The sequence below is a fragment of the Oreochromis niloticus genome, unplaced genomic scaffold, assembly GCF_001858045.2.
Source record: "Oreochromis niloticus isolate F11D_XX unplaced genomic scaffold, O_niloticus_UMD_NMBU tig00008203_pilon, whole genome shotgun sequence".
In the NCBI taxonomy this organism is placed as follows: Eukaryota; Metazoa; Chordata; class Actinopteri; order Cichliformes; family Cichlidae; genus Oreochromis; species Oreochromis niloticus.
The window spans coordinates 49,620-66,657 of NW_020329034.1; the positions used below are offsets into that span (position 1 = coordinate 49,620).

Consider the following 17,038-nt stretch of genomic DNA (forward strand, 5'->3'; position numbering starts at 1 on the left):
AAATTTATCATAGATAATTGGCAAACCTTCTGGAGGAAACCTGGTCTTGTTAGGAGAGACGGCATCCATCCCACTTTGGATGGAGCAGCTCTCATTTCTAGAAATATGGACCAATTTATTAAACCCCCCAAAATATGACTATCCAGAGTTGGGACCAGGAAGCAGAGTTGCAGTCTTACATGCCTCTCTGCAGCTTCTCTCCTCCTGCTACCCCCCCCCCAAAAACCCATCTCCATTGAGACTGTGTCAGCTCCCAAAAAGACAAAAAACAAACTAAAAACCAGCAATAAACAATTTAAACATAAAAAATCACAAAGAAAGAACAATACAGTATCCACATCTGAACCAAAGAGTAAAACAGTGAAATGTGGATTATTAAATATTAGGTCTCTCTCCTCCAAGTCTCTGTTAGTACATGACTTAATAATTGATCAACAAATCGATTTACTCTGCCTTACAGAAACCTGGTTGCAGCAGGATGAGTATGTTAGTTTAAATGAATCAACACCCCCGAGTCATTCTAACTACCAGAATTCTAGAAGCACAGGCCGAGGGGGCGGTGTGGCAGCAATTTTTCACACCAGCCTATTAATCAACGAAAGACCAAGACAGACTTTTAATTCATTTGAAAGCCTGATGCTTAGTGTTGGGTTTATATTTTATTATTGTCATTTGTATTAAGAAACATGTAATCATTTGTGTTTAGAAGTATATAGTTGATGGCATATTGAAAGAATGTCTCATCTCAGGAGGTCTGTAACAACTCTGTGTAGCATGAAGAGGGGAGTGCGTTCACTCCTCTTCAGAGTGTTCTGGCATAGATCACACACCTCCTAGGAGAGGTCGTATCTTCTCTTGCTGATATATGGTATAGCAAACACACGTATATCTGTTTTAGTCTAAGTGCCTTTTGTTTAGATGGACCGCTAGACTCCTGGCACCAGCTTTGGGGAGTCTTCATGGGGTCATATCTTGACCCCACACACACACAGACAAGGTATTCTTTGTCCACATGTATACATCATATGTTAATGACCCTATGCATATTCAAGTAACCACAATAAAAGGAGTGCTATGGGGGAACCTGGCTGAGAGTCTGACGGAGGTCAAGTGGGTGGAACGACACTTGGCTCCAGGCAGGTCTCCCTCATGCATGAGTACTACAAAGAACTTTGCCTACTTGTGTCTTGTTTCTGCTGTGTAGCAAATTGTCCTGAACGTTCCAGCGAATAGGTTTATGCTATAAACCTATCATTAATTGGTCCTTCTTGAGCCGGATCCTTGGAATCTACATTCACCGAGGGGAAAAGAGACACGCCGAAAGACTGACGTCAGCCAGGATTTATAGAGGTCCTGCAGCAAAGCCCCGAGGCGTGCGAATTCGTCATCGGGCCGGTGGATTAGCCGTCTGTTTTTCTCCTCGATGGATGGTGATTGACGGGATTCGGGACTGATGCTACACGCAATAAGCAACACCAAGTAAGTTGGGGAGTGACTCTATAACCGCAGATTTGGGTTTGTGTCCCGATATTGGGTGTGTGTCCCGAGAAATCGCCCTGGGTTTGTGTCCCGAGCGTCCCTTCATTGGGCTTTGTCGCGCGACTGGGTTAGTGTCCCAGAACTGGGTTAAGGTCCCAGGACTGGGTTGGTGTCCTGAGTGGTCCGGTGTGAGTCCGGAGTAGGCCTATTTTGTGCTGTTGGGTGGATGTGTATGTGTGAGTGGGTGCAGAGCGGAACACGTGGTCTGTGACAGCTATGGGTTCCCAAGCAACTAAGAGTGCGTCAGAGGGTGACGAGAAGTTTATGATGAAATTCGCTCCTGGAAGCACAAAGTATTTAGGACATTGGCGCAAGAAATATGATTTTGAAGGTAAATTGGTTGTAGGACAATGTCAGATGTTAATAGACCAGTTGACAGTAAAGGCAGCTTGTGCAAAAGGGAAATTGAAACAAGAGCGAGAGTTACAACTGGCGTCCGCTAAACTGTGGTTAGAGCAGGCGCAGAAAAGACAGGTGGCAGTGAACGCAAAGAGAGCAGCTTTGCAGGCATTAACTGTGAAACCTGAAGATGAGACGGTGCAGTCTACTTCAGTGGTGCTGACGTTAAGAGACCAACAGCGTAGAGCAGCATTAGAGAGGGAGAGAGAGGCCAGAGAGGAGGAAGAAAAGCAGGAGCAGGAAAAGAGAGAGAGAGAGGAGGAGGATAGGGTGCGACAGGAGTTTGGGGAAGCCGCAGCACAATATTTAAGCCCTTATAACACTAGAGCCAAAACCAAAAGGGATGAGGCGAGTGCAGCTGGTATGCCTGTCTACCCTGTCCTAGATACCTTTCCTATGGTGGAGGTCGCGAATCCCCATTTTGGTGTTGAAGGTGACCGAAGCCGTGTTATTTGTGTTTACAGGCCATGGACTGAATCTGAATGTGCAGAAGCATGTAAAGGTTTAGGAGACCCGTTGACTAATGTTGATGAATTTATCGCCCGACATAAGCAACTCTGCTCCTCATACCGCTTAAACGGTCAGGAAATAGAAGCCACTTTTAGGAAGTGTCTCACATATAACTGGGCTCGGGTGCGAGGCACCTACACAGGGAGGGATGGTAATACCGTCCTACCCTATGGCCATGAAAATTTAAGAGGCCAAGTTGATGGGGTCTATGAGCGTCTTAGAACTACCTTTAAAGCTTCTGCAGATTACAACAAAATTGCCCAATGTGTGCAGAAAGAAGGAGAGGATGTTCATGAATTCAGGGCGAGATTAGAGGAAGTTTTCAAAGTGCATAGTGGCCTTGAAGAGAGTGCGGAGAAGGCCAGCCCATATCAGCAGCAGTTAAAACATGCTTTGATGAATGGCTTCCATCCACGCATTGCTGATTTCATCAGAAAACAAAATGTTAATCAGAACACTGACGGGTCCGTTGAATGCATGAATTGGGCCCGCCATGCGCAGGAAGTTATTAAAAATAAAAAAAAGAAGTCACAAAGCTCTGAGGCCGCTGCCTTTTTAGCAGATGAAATTTTGTTTCAGGGACAGGCTGGAAGAGAGAAAAATAGAGGCAGGAGTAGGAGAGGTCGAGGCGCATGGCGACCCCAGGATAACCGTAGAAGAGATGAGAAATGTTACCAATGCGGGGAGAGGGGCCACTTTGCAAGAGAGTGCCCTGAGAACAAACCTGAAGAGTATAAACGTCCTGATGCAAGAAACCCTTATTATAATAAATGACTAGCACCTGTTGACACTGCTAACACACATACATGTATAAATGATCCCTTAGTTTGCCAGAATTTACAACAGCCTGTGTCTCAGACTCTAGATTTAACTGAAGTATTGTTAAATCTGTCAGGGAAAGAAGTAAAACCAGTTCGCACGTTAACCGTGCAGGGTAAAACCATTCAATTTCTGTGTGATTCAGGTGCAGATAAAACTGTTTTAAAAGATCATGTGTCAGGAGTTGACCCTTCAAGTGGCACAATTTATGTGAAGTCTGCAAATGGTCAGTTAAATCAGCATAGAATCTCTAAACCTGTGTGGATTAGAGATCCTACCACAGGAGAGGCAGCTCAGGGTTCAGTTGTAATGTGCCCAACTTGTCCGGTGAACCTCTTGGGAAGAGATATGATGATGAAACTTGGAATTTCAATAATTCCAACATCCATTGGGATGATAGCTGCAGGGAAAGGAGAAACTGCTGAGACAATGGTTCATCAGGACAGTGGGGATTTGCATTATTGCTGGACACTTGACCTGTCGGCCTCCAGACCTGATCAAATAAACTGTAAACTGTTAGCGGCAGCTGAGGAAATGTTGACAACCAGCCACAACACACAGGCGCCAGAAGACTTGCATGTCACACTGAGATTTAAGACTACGCCTGGGCCTGATGAGGCCTACACAGATAAAGTGCTGAAATTAGGGCCACAGAGAATCACCATAAAAGCAATATATACTGATGGTGAAACCATGGCTGGATGTAGTGTGATCCTTTCTGAAGCTGCACAACAACTTTTTACAGGGCAGACACCACATATTTCACTGACAAAGAGTGGCACAGCTGAGTGGTCAGACTTAGCATCTTTGGTGAGACAGGGGGAGAGTGTTGGAATGTGGCAGCAAGCTGGAGGGGGTTGGGAGACAGACATGCAGCACAGCATCTTTCGTAAAAAGCTGGGATGGGTTACACATACTACACCACAAACACACTTAGAGGGGGGTGAGAATGACACAGTAGAATGATATGTTGTAGATGTCAGAGATCACCCGGAGCTTAAACAGGTCCCAGAGAAGCTCTGGTCTACTGGGAAGACTGATGTGGGGTTAATGTCCACAGCGAGTCCAGTAATAATAAAGCCCAAAACGTCTTTTAGGCCAAGAGTGAAACAATATCCCTTGAAGCCTGATGCAGTGGAAGGCATTAAACCAGTAATAGAGGATATGATTAAAGCAGGGATATTAGTTGAAGCTCCACAGGCAGTATGTAACACACCCATCTTCCCAGTTAGAAAGGCTGATTCACAGTCGTGGCGCATGATTCAAGACTTAAGGGCTGTAAATCAGGCAGTGGAGAGTATAGCTCCATGCGTCCCTGACCCCCACACCTTGTTAAATCAGCTTAAGCCAGATAAGACACACTTCACTGTGGTAGATTTAAGTAATGCTTTCTTTTCCATACCAGTGCATGAGAATTCACAGGGCTGGTTTGGTTTTACGTATCAAGGCAAAAAATACACATACACCAGATTGCCGCAAGGTTTTTGTGACAGTCCTACAATTTTCACACAGAATATTACAAATTGTCTGTCTGATTTTGTAATTCCATCACATTCACAGATGTTGGTGTATGTCGATGACATTTTAATTGCCTCCAATTCAGAGGAGAATTGTAGAGACATATCATTGGCATTGCTAACTCACTTAGCTGAGACAGGTAACAAGGCCTCACTTTCAAAGCTACAGTGGGTAAAGACAGAAGTGAAATTTTTAGGACATCTGCTTAGTGCTGCAGGGAAAAGCATACATCCAGAGAGGAAAACAGCTATTTTGGCAGCACCTAGGCCAGTGACAAAGAAACACATGATGCAATTCCTAGGTTTGCTAAATTTCTGTCGATCATGGATGCCCCATTACGCTGAAGTTGCGCAGCCATTACTAGATATGATGTACAGTAAACCTTTGGCTATGTCAGAAAGTTTGAGTTGGACCCCTGAGGGGGAGCAAGCTCTGTGCATGCTGAAACAGATGCTGACAGGAGCATCAGTTCTAGGACTTCCTGATTATGACAAGCCTTTTGTTCAAACTGTTGACTGTAAAGGGCATTTTATGACGTCCATGTTAGCACAAAAGTGTGGAGGTAGAATGAAGCCAGTAGCTTATTATTCTAAGAGGCTGGATTTAGTGGCTTGTGCCTTACCTCACTGTGTGCGATCTGTGTGTGCAGCTGCTGAAGCCGTAAAGTGTTCTGGTGAAATTGTCTTGTTTCACCCTTTGACCCTGCTAGTTCCACATGAGGTGGATGTTTTATTGCTGCAGACTAAAATGACATTCTTGTCACCGGCAAGACACTTATCTTTAATGTCACTGTTGCTCTCCCAGCCACACATAACTATTAAGCGGTGTACAACTTTGAATCCCTCTACACTGTTACCCACAGAGGAAGAGGGTACACCACATGTGTGTCGTGAGCATGTGGAAACACAGTGTAAACCTAGAGGTGATTTAACAGACATACCACTCACGGAGGGCAAGGTTTGGTTTGTTGATGGTTCAAGTTTTAAAACAGCAGAGGGAAAGACTAAAACAGGCTTTGCTGTTGTGGATGATGTGCAGGTCATCCGTGCTGGGCAGTTATCGCATTCCATGTCTGCCCAAGCTGCTGAGATAGTGGCTCTTACGGAAGCCTGCAAAGCAGCTGAGGGGCAGGCAGTGACTATTTATACAGACAGTCAATATGCCTATGCTACACTTCACTTCTTTGCCGCTCAGTGGTCAAGACGAGGCATGACAACATCAACAGGGAAACCTGTGGAGCACGCAACACTTTTACAGGACCTGTTGAAAGCAGTCTTACTGCCCAGTAAAGTTGCGGTTTGTAAATGTGCAGCACACACACGTGGCACTGACCCCATTGTACTGGGCAATGCCTTTGCAGATAAAATCGCAAAGGAAGCGGCCCTGGGAACACATGGGGTTCATATTCTGGCGTCTCAGGAGCAAACTATGCCCATTACACATGATGTGTTAGCAGACATGCAGTCACACTCACCTCCAGCTGAGAAGCAACTATGGCTCACTAAAGGAGCAAGCCTGAGAGGTGATGTCTACTATCTTTGTGATAAACCTATATTGCCTAAAAACTTATATAGGACTGCTGCAATTTTGAGCCATGGGCTCTGCCATGTCTCCACAGCCGGGATGGTGGCAGCAGTCGAGCAGCAGTTTTTCACACTGGGATTCAATGCTTATTCAAAACATTTTTGTAAAGCATGTTTAATATGTTGTAAACATAACGCTCAGGGGAACCTCAGACCTAGAAGAGGAAGGTTTCCCAGACCCAGCTACCCATTTGAAGTAATCCATATGGATTTCATTGAGTTGTCTAACTGTAACACCTACAGGTACTGCCTGGTAATTGTGTGCCCGTTCTCAAAGTGGGTTGAAATTGTCCCCACTAAGAGAGCAGATGCTATTTCAGTGGCTAAGGCAATATGCAAAAATGTGATCCCAGAGCATGGGATCCCCCAGACTATTTACAGTGACAATGGTCCTCATTTTGTGAATGAAGTAATTGAGAAAATGTCACAACATCTGGGGATAACACTGAAAAACCACTGCTCATACCACCCACAAAGTGCAGGGCTGGTTGAAAGGACTAATGGCACAGTAAAGCTGAGACTCAGGAAAACAATGGAGGAAACAGGCAGAACATGGGTAGACTGCATTGAGCTGGTGAAAATGTATATGAGAATTACGCCGACTGATAATGGTCTAACGCCTTTTGAAATAATATATGGCAGGCCATTTAGAGTTCCAGTGTTTTGTAATGATATCGATAAAGCAGAAGAAGAAAACACACTAGCAGACTGGATGATTAAAATGCTGAAAAGCAAAGAAGTCATGAGTGCAAATAATCTGCCAGATGATTCTGTTTCTGTACAGGAAGAACGTCTGAAGCCAGGAGACTGGGTGCTGATAAAGGTCATAAAGAGGAAGTGCTGGTCGAAGCCACGGTGGGACGGACCGTACCAGGCTCTGCTGACAACACCAACAGCTGTGAAAATCGCAGAACGACCCACCTGGATACACCAAAGCCACTGCAAAAAGGTGACACACATCCAGGCCAGCTCGGAGTAAGTGGCAGGAAGACCGGGTACAAAGGGGAGGGAAAGCCTCCAGGGCCCCTCGTCTCAATCCGGTGAAGAAACCAACTGAGCCACAGGTACTCATCAGAATGGCTGGAAAAGTGTTGTCCACCCTGCTGGGTGTAATGGCTTTGATGTCGTCATGGTCAGCAGTGGAGACCCTGTATGTCCGAGGAAACCACACCCAATACCCTCATGGCTATTCTACAAACTTTTGGTGGCAGTTTATGAATACAACTGCTCACTTGAACAATAGGACGGACTGCTATGTGTGTGCTCATATGCCGTTGTCCGCATATACATCTGGATTGTGGCCGTACAGCATGACAGAGGACAGAAGTTGGTGTCTGTTAGGTTTAGCAACTCATCCAGGCTACAGAGTCCTCTGGTCTAAGGCCAACTACAGTACACCTCTGAACATCACCTGGAGTAAGTCGCCACTTCTGAACGTGAATTGTTCTGGGCAAACTGACTTATTGGCCTGGCCTCAAGTGTCAGACCCGCTGCCAGACATAATATTGCTGAACAAGCTAGACACAGCTCAACTACCAGTGTGTGTGATGAACAATGGAACACTGTCAGTGGGGGAGCTGCCGCTTCACTTATGTAGATACATATACACCTACTGCCCTCCAGAGAATGAGAGCAGATGTATGAAATGTTTGACCAGTGCGAAGTGTGCTGAGAACTTGACATTGAGGAGGACCGAATGCAAGGTCAACCTGGCTTACAGAATACCAGTAAAAGTAAAGAGCCAGAAGTGGACAGACTGTGCACAGACAGTGCCGAGCAGTAAAGGAACAAGAGTGTTGGCTGATTGGTATTTCCTGTGTGGACATAAAGCCTATCTATCGCTCCCTGAGGGATGGGGAGGATTGTGTGCCTTGGTGAAGTTATCGGATCATGTCTTCTTCATGGACAGAGTTGAACATCACCCTAGCAACCGACGGAAGCGTGAGGTGGATATAGCCTCACCAAACTCTTTTGGAGTAACAGTAGACACTGGAGTGCCGCGGGAATTCCGCATTTGGGGTGGAGGAGCTAAGTTCTTCCAAAGTCTGATCCCAAACATCGGAGTTGCAGAGGTGCGGGATCACGTGGAGATCAACCGGTATGCCCTACTGCGACACATTAATCTCACTAAGAAGCTGGGAACAGCCTTAGCAGAGGAGCAAAAGGCCATCAGAACGATGGTTCTGCAGAACAGGCTGACCCTGGACTTGATAACAGCATCACAAGGAGGAGTGTGTAAGCTGATTGGAGAAACCTGTTGTACATTCATCCCGGATGGATACACGACTGGAGGAGACATCTATGAAGCACTGCAGAACTTAACTGCTCTGCAGAAATATGTGGCAGACCACACATCAGGAGGAGATGCGTCCCAAGGCTGGATAGCCTGGTTGACATCTGGACCATGGTGGAATATGTTCTTAAAGTTTTTGACTCCCATTCTTACATTGGTGGCATTGTTTTGCTTGTTTACAGGTTGCATTTTGCCATGTGTAAGATCGATGGTGAATAAAATGATTGCTAACACTTTTACCAACTACATACTGTTGCAGCAGAGTGACATGGATGCTAAGGCTAATGTGTGTGTATGAATGAAGCCTGCACTGAAAATGGTGACAAGTGGTGTAGAGCTGAAGAGATATATATACGCCATATAGCCTTATAAAATGACAATACAGGGTGGAGATGTTGGGTTTATATTTTATTATTGTCATTTGTATTAAGAAACATGTAATCATTTGTGTTTAGAAGTATATAGTTGATGGCATATTGAAAGAATGTCTCATCTCAGGAGGTCTGTAACAACTCTGTGTAGCATGAAGAGGGGAGTGCGTTCACTCCTCTTCAGAGTGTTCTGGCATAGATCACACACCTCCTAGGAGAGGTCGTATCTTCTCTTGCTGATATATGGTATAGCAAACACACGTATATCTGTTTTAGTCTAAGTGCCTTTTGTTTAGATGGACCGCTAGACTCCTGGCACCAGCTTTGGGGAGTCTTCATGGGGTCATATCTTGACCCCACACACACACAGACAAGGTATTCTTTGTCCACATGTATACATCATATGTTAATGACCCTATGCATATTCAAGTAACCACAATAAAAGGAGTGCTATGGGGGAACCTGGCTGAGAGTCTGACGGAGGTCAAGTGGGTGGAACGACACTTGGCTCCAGGCAGGTCTCCCTCATGCATGAGTACTACAAAGAACTTTGCCTACTTGTGTCTTGTTTCTGCTGTGTAGCAAATTGTCCTGAACGTTCCAGCAAATAGGTTTATGCTATAAACCTATCACTTAGCCTCGTCCACCCCAGCTGTAAAACTCAGAAACCAGTCTTACTTGTTATTATCTATCGTCCACCTGGGCCTTACACAGAGTTTCTCTCTGATTTCTCAGACTTTTTATCTGATTTAGTGCTCAGCTCAGATAAAATAATTATTGTGGGTGATTTTAACATCCATGTAGATGCTAAAAATGACAGCCTCAACATGGCATTTAATCTGTTATTAGACTCAATTGGCTTCTCTCAAAATGTAAAAGAACCCACCCACCACTTTAATCACACTCTAGATCTTGTTTTAACATATGGCATAGAAACTGAACATTTAACAGTGTTTCCTGAAAACCCTCTGCTGTCTGATCATTTCCTGATAACATTTACATTTACAATAATTGATTACACAGCAGTGGAGAGTAGACTTTATCACAGTAGATGTCTTTCTGAAAGCGCTGTAACTAAGTTTAAGAATATAATCCACCCACTGTTATCATCTTCAATGCCCTGTACCAACACAGAGCAGAGCAGCTATCTGAACGCTACTCCAACAGAGGTCGATTATCTTGTTAATAATTTTTCCTCCTCACTACGTACGACTCTGGATAATGTAGCTCCTGTGAAAACTAAGGCCTCAAATCAGAAGTACCTGACTCCGTGGTATAATTCTCAAACATGTAGCCTAAAGCAGATAACTCGTAAGCTGGAGAGGAAATGGCGTGTCACAAATGTAGAGGATCATCATTTAGCCTGGAGAAATAGTTTGCTGCTTTATAAGAAAGCCCTCCGCAAAGCCAGAACATCTTACTATTCGTCACTGATTGAAGAAAATAAGAACAACCCCAGGTTTCTCTTCAGCACTGTAGCCAGGCTGACAAACAGTCAGAACTCTACTGAGCCAACCATCCCTTTAACGTTAACTAGTAATGACTTCATGAACTTCTTCACAAGACTGCTCAAAGAAGTCCTGCCATTAATTAATTCTTCGATCTTAAATATGATCAACCTATCTCTAATAATTGGCTATGTACCACAGGCCTTCAAGGTGGCTGTAGTTAAACCTTTACTTAAAAAGCCATCCCTAGTCCCAGCTGTCTCTTCTAATTATAGGCCAATCTCCACCCTTCCTTTCATATCAAACATTTTCGAAAGAGTAGTTGTCAAACAGGTAACAGATCATCTGCAGAGGAATGGCTTATTTGAAGAGTTGCAGTCAGGTTTCAGAGCCCATCACAGCACATAAACAGCTTTAGTGAAATTTACAAATGATCTTCTTATGGGCTCTGACAGTGGACTCATCTCTGTGCTTGTCCTGCTAGTGTTGACCATGTGTTCGATACTGTTGACCATAATATTCTATTCTTAGATTATTTAAAAGTAAAACTGGAGGCAGAGCCTTCAGTTTTCAGGCCCCTCTTCTGTGGAACCAGCTTCCAGTTTGGATTCAGGAGACAGACACTAATCCTAACTTAAGATTAGTCTTAAAACTTTCCTTTTTGGTAAAGCATATAGTTAGGGCCTTAGTTATGCTGCAATAGACGTAGGCTGCCGGGGGGATTCCCATGATGCATAGAGTTTTTCCTTTCAGTCACCTTTTTCACTCTCTATGTGTTAATAGACCTCTCTGCATTGAATCATATCTGTTATTAATCTCTGTCTCTCTTCCACAGCATGTCTTTATCCTGTTTTCCTTCTCTCACCCCAACCGGTCGCAGCAGATGGCCGCCCCTCCCTGAGCCTGGTTCTGCCGGAGGTTTCTTCCTGTTAAAAGGGAGTTTTTCCTTCCCACTGTCGCCAAAGTGCTTGCTCATAGGGGGTCATATGATTGTCAGCTTTTATAAGGACCTTTTTAAGAGTGATTTCTCAGAAAATCCCAGTTTGTGCAATAGCTTCTTCAAGGGACTCCCTCAGGTGGCGGCTCCAGCCAATCGAAAACTGGAGGTTCAGCCAACTTTGCATGAACTTCATACTGCTCTGATGAGTTTTCAGAATGGTAGAACTCCTGACATGGATGGTCTTCCTGTTGAGTTCTACAAAGCCTTTTGGTCTGTGATGGGTGAGGATTTGCTGGAGGTTGTCACAGATAGTCTGCAGAGAGGCTTGCTGCCTCTGAGCTGTAGAAGGGCGATCATCACTCTCAAGGTCAAGGTAACTTTATTTATACCCATAGGCAAGGTAAATTTGCTTTACAGAAAAATGATAGCATTTGGCATCCCTTCAAAAACACACATACCTAATAAACCTCACTGTAGCACATATATAGTAATTTAATATTTCGAATGAAAAACAAAAACAGTTCTTATTTAATTCAGTGATAGCAACAGGGACAAAGCTATTTTTATAACGCTTTGTCCTGCATCTTTGAAATAGAAACCTCTGTCCTGAGGAAAGAAGCTGAAATTCACCCCTTAGAGGATGGGAACCATTTTTAAGGATTGATAAAGCCATCCTCCTTACCTGCTTAGAGTACAGGGAGGCTAAACAAGACTGTGGCTCACCTATCAGACGACTGGACCATCTCACTATCCGATTTAGAGAGCTTTTCTCTGTGACAGAGGTCTGACCAAACCATGCCACCAAACAAAAGGATAAAACAGACTCAATAAAAGAACGATAAAACAAAGTTAAAATTCTTTGGTCAATGTGGAAATGAGCAAGTTTCCTAAGGCAATAAAGGTGCTGGTGACCCTTTTTACAAACTGATTTGCAATTCTGATCAAAGTTCAGTTTTTCATTGATTATGGTCCCAAGATATTTATATGATTGTACTTGCTCTATTTTCTGACCTTTAATTAAAGTGACTCCGTGCCCATCTGCTGCCAAAGAAGGGAGCTCTACGCAATTTGAAGAACTGGAGACCAGTCTCGTTGTTCTGTACAGACTTTCTTTTGCTTAGTCCTGGCCACCAGACTTCGAGACGTGCTGGCTTTTGTCGTTCATGGAGACCAAATGTATTGCGTGCCCGGCAGGCTGATAAGTGATAATGTCACTTTGATTAGAGATGTTTTGGACCTCTCTAGCTCTTTGGGCATAGATGTTGGTCTCATTTCTCTAGACCACGAAAAAGCTTCTGACCGGGTTGAACGCCAATATTTGTGGCACACTTTAACTGCTTTTGGCTTCAGCCCAGGTTTTGTAGCAGTGATTCAGGTTCTGTACCGTGACATTACCAGTGTACTGAAAATAAATGTGGATGTTGCGGGGGTGTCCCTGGAAGGGGCCTCTGGAAAAACTTTGTATAGGCTGCTGGTAAAAACTCTCAATCAAGACAAGCTGAATGGATGCAATGACACGGTGTGGAGGACCCATCTCTCCTTGGCACCTGACATCAAACCAGCATGGAGATCCCTTTACAAACCTCCCCTCACAAAAAAACATGCAGACTTGCAGTGGAGAATTCTTCATGGCATTGTTGCTGTAAACTCTTTTGTTTCTGTTATTAACGCTGCTGTGGAAGACAAATGGGCCTCAGCACCTCCCTCTGCAACTGGCTGCTGGATTTCCTCAGCCAGAGGCCTCAAGCGGTGCGTGTGGGCAACAAGGTCTCAAACAGCATCACCCTGAGCACGGGGGCTCCACAAGGCTGTGTGCTCAGTCCTCTGCTCTTCACCCTGCTGACACATGACTGCACACCAACCTACAACTCCAACCACCTTGTGAAGTTTGCGGACGATACAACGCTGGTGGGGCTCATCACCAAGGGCGATGAGACCCACTACAGGAAAGAGGTTGAGCTCCTGACCACGTGGTGCAGAGACAACAACCTCCTGCTAAATGTTAGCAAGACCAAGGAGGTTATTGTCAACTTCCAGAGAGGCCACACCTGTCACCCCCCATTGACCATCGACGGCGCAGCAGTGGAGAGGGTGAGCAGCACCAAGTTCCTGGGGGTGCACATCAGTGAGGACCTCTCCTGGACCACCAACACAGCATCACTGGCCAAGAAAGCACAACAGCGCCTCTATTTCCTGCGCAAACTCAAGCGGGCAAGTGCTCCACCACCCATCCTGACCACATTCTACAGAGGAACCATTGAAAGCATCCTTTCCAGCTGCATCACTGTGTGGGGTGGTAGCTGCACTGACTATAACAGGAAAGCTCTACAACGCATTGTGAGAACAGCTGAGAGGATAGTTGGTGTACCACTCCCCTCCCTGCAAGACATCTACACCACCCGCCTCACCCGCAAAGCCATCACAATTGTCAACGATGCAACCCACCCCGCGCACTGTCTGCTTAGCCTCCTGCCCTCTGGAAAGAGATACAGAAGTCTCCGCTCCCGCACCACCAGGCTCACCAACAGCTTCATCCACCAGGCTGTGAGACTGCTGAACTCTCTCCCCTCCCGGCTCCCAGCCAGCAGAACTGTAGCCGCTAAACTGGTGACCTAAATCTTCGCCACCACGTCTATATACATACAAGCATAAGGGGAGAGAGTGAATCAGCGCTCGGAGTACGGACACTGGGCCGGCTTTAAACACACCATTTATTTTTTTAGAAGAACAGCCAGAATCACAAGTAGAAGTTAAAATCCCCACTATACAATAAAAATAAATGTTCCCAACCCGCTAAAAAGCCCTGCCGGCAGAGATTAAAATACAATTAAAAAAATCAAAGCTAAATGAATGTCCTTTTTATACGATAAAACGTCCCCCCCAGAGTCCTCTATTCCCAGTGTCCAACCACACACACTCGGGCAAATGTTCCTTAGCTGAAAGAGACAGAAGGGGAGCTCCTCTTCCGGGATGGGAAAATCTCGCCAGCAGAAGGCCAGGGAGGAGGCTCCTATCCCCACCTGGCGGCGCGTGACCGTGCAGTCCAGCCACTCTCCGCACCCGCACACGGCTTCCCTCGTAGCCCGGCCCTAAAACAACAAACACGGGCCAGCAACGTAGTCGGCACAGCCACTGTTACCCTTCCCCGGCAAAACCACGCCTAGCGCCCAACAGTGGGAAAGCGATACTCACGGATGCAGGCAGAGGCGTCCCCTCTGCCCTACTGTGGATTTCACGCGTCGCCTCCCACTGTTGCTATTCTGTCCGTCAGAACTGAATCGCCGGGTTATGCTGGCCGATCGCCGGAAGTCTCGTGACACCGCACAGGCAGGCCGGTCCTTCTATACATGCGCTCGTCTGCACACGTTCGGTTTCCTGCTCTTCGCTTTCCGTGTGTCTCTTCTCCCGTCTTTGCGCTCACCATCTCCCTTAAGTCCGTTTGGCGGCCAATAGGTCACCTCGGGGGCACGCCTCCACCTCACAGGTGCACGCGATTATCTGTCCAATCCACAGTGGAATAAAAAAAGAATACTATACAGCGACACGAAACAGTATAAATATGGGGATAAAATCATGCAATAAAAATATCAATAAACAATCATGCAAGAGCACTATAGCAATAAAACATGCAAATAAAATCACTATGTAGCAATACACAGTCTGATTCAAAACAAAATATGAAAACACAATTTTCCACTGTGTGACAGAACCACCAGACTGGCAGGAGTATAGGAAGACAGACTGGACTCTACCCTCCCCCACCCCCCCCCACCCACGCACACTCCCCAACAAGGAAACACTCTGAACCAAGAACTGGAAAACACTCCTGACTGGAAACAACTACCTCTGCATTGCAATTGCACACACCTGCTGCTATATATTTTTAGTATTTTTTTAGCACTATTTATATTATTTATATTACTACTACTGCTGCTACAGTCTTATGCTGCATTAAAACAAAAACCCTTACCAACCACAACCTGGGACTACCTCAAGTAGACTAGTATACTACTTTCCAGGGGACACTGTTGGAACACTTTATCATATGTTCGGTCTTGTCTTGTTATATCCTGTATGTTACCTAAATATAATGCCTTAAGTCTACCTGCACTTTTTTATTTTATATTACCTTATTGTTAGGACTGTTTTTGTTGTGCATCTGCACTTTATTGTTGTCAATGTTTACGCATGGGACAGTGTGAAACGTAATTTCAATTCCTTTGTATGGCAAGTACATTTGAAGAAATTGACAAATAAAATTGACTTTGACTTTGACTTTGACAAATGTCCGTTCTGTGAGCAGAAGGAGACCGTTTCATTGTTTTTCTGAATGTGTTCACCTCTCGGCTCTGTTTGTGCTTCTAAAAGCTATCTTTAGTAGATGTAAAAACACATACGGAAGAAAATTAAATTTAACAAATCAGTGATCTGTGAATTCGTATTTTTCTTTTTTTGTCTTTCAATTCAGGTGCTTTACACTTGTCCTCTCCCAGCATTCAGCACTTCAGACACTCAACACCCCACCCAGACGACAGCCTTACCCCGACCTGATGAGAAGGATGGATGACCAAAGGACAAACTGGAGAGTGGAGCTGTTTTCCAACTATGTAAGCTATCACCTCACATTGACTACAAACTGTCTTGAAGACTAAATTCTTCCAGTAGTTGGTATAAGTCATGGTTCGATGTCAGCAGCACTGTAGGTTTAAGTTTATTTATAGTTTTCATGTGTGTATGTTGGATTTAAAATTGCGTTTTAACAACATACTGCAACTACCAACAATGAAAATCTGTTGTGTGTTAAAATGACAACTTTCTTGTGTTATTGCTTTGCAGGGCAGTGTCTTTAGCAATCCTGGAACAGCTGAGAGTGGACAGAGCTGCACAGAGGACCAAAGATCCACTCTCAGCACTTTATATCTGACCAGCCCCAGCACCACCCCTCTTCACCCAACGTGAGGAGGGACCTGACCCCGCCTGCACAGAGGGAGTTGTGGACATCATTTCTGTGTCACTGGGTTTAGGAACCTTCTCACACACACACGGATGAACACTGTCACTGGAAGATGTCTCCATTGCATCAGCAGGATGTAAGCATTTATACAATATTGCAGTTTGTGATGTTTTATACATGTTTTTATCTCTTCATTTAAAACTAGGAGATATAAAATAAACCAATTTTCATAATATTTTCTGTGTATTTCTTTTATAATAAGTTATTTGGAGCATCATTGCAGCCTGTCAGCTTTTTATTGAGGATTTAGAAAGTTGTTGGTGGCCTGAGTGTGTACAGTGGGGAGTTGTTTTTGTCACATGGTGAAAGTGACCTGATGGGGAGCAAAAAGACAAACTGAACAATTTGGGGATTCACAGACTTTTGTAATCCTTTGAAAAAATGAAGAAAACTTGTTCTCTGTAAACAAAAAGCTCAAATATAAACCATCCTGACACACTGACAGAAATGATCTGCTATCTATAAGCAGGACAATGTTTTCATGAGCCTCGTGGAGGTAATTTGCATGAGTTTAATCTCCTGGTCAAAACTTGCATGATTCTGTTAGGACTGTAACTTTCTCCTGTTTATTTATTAATTTGCGTATTGTAGAAGATTAATAGAT

At 44.7% G+C, this 17,038-nt stretch overlaps 1 long non-coding RNA gene across 1 annotated transcript; it reads left to right on the forward strand.

Annotated features, from left to right (window-relative positions):
• The first annotated feature begins 11,404 nt into the window (after nucleotides 1–11,404).
• Nucleotides 11,405–16,585, forward strand: LOC109200683 (uncharacterized). Its single transcript, XR_002060837.2, has 3 exons — nucleotides 11,405–11,793; nucleotides 15,889–16,027; nucleotides 16,257–16,585. It is a non-coding gene; the product is annotated as an uncharacterized LOC109200683 (long non-coding RNA).
• The last annotated feature ends 453 nt before the right edge of the window (nucleotides 16,586–17,038 follow it).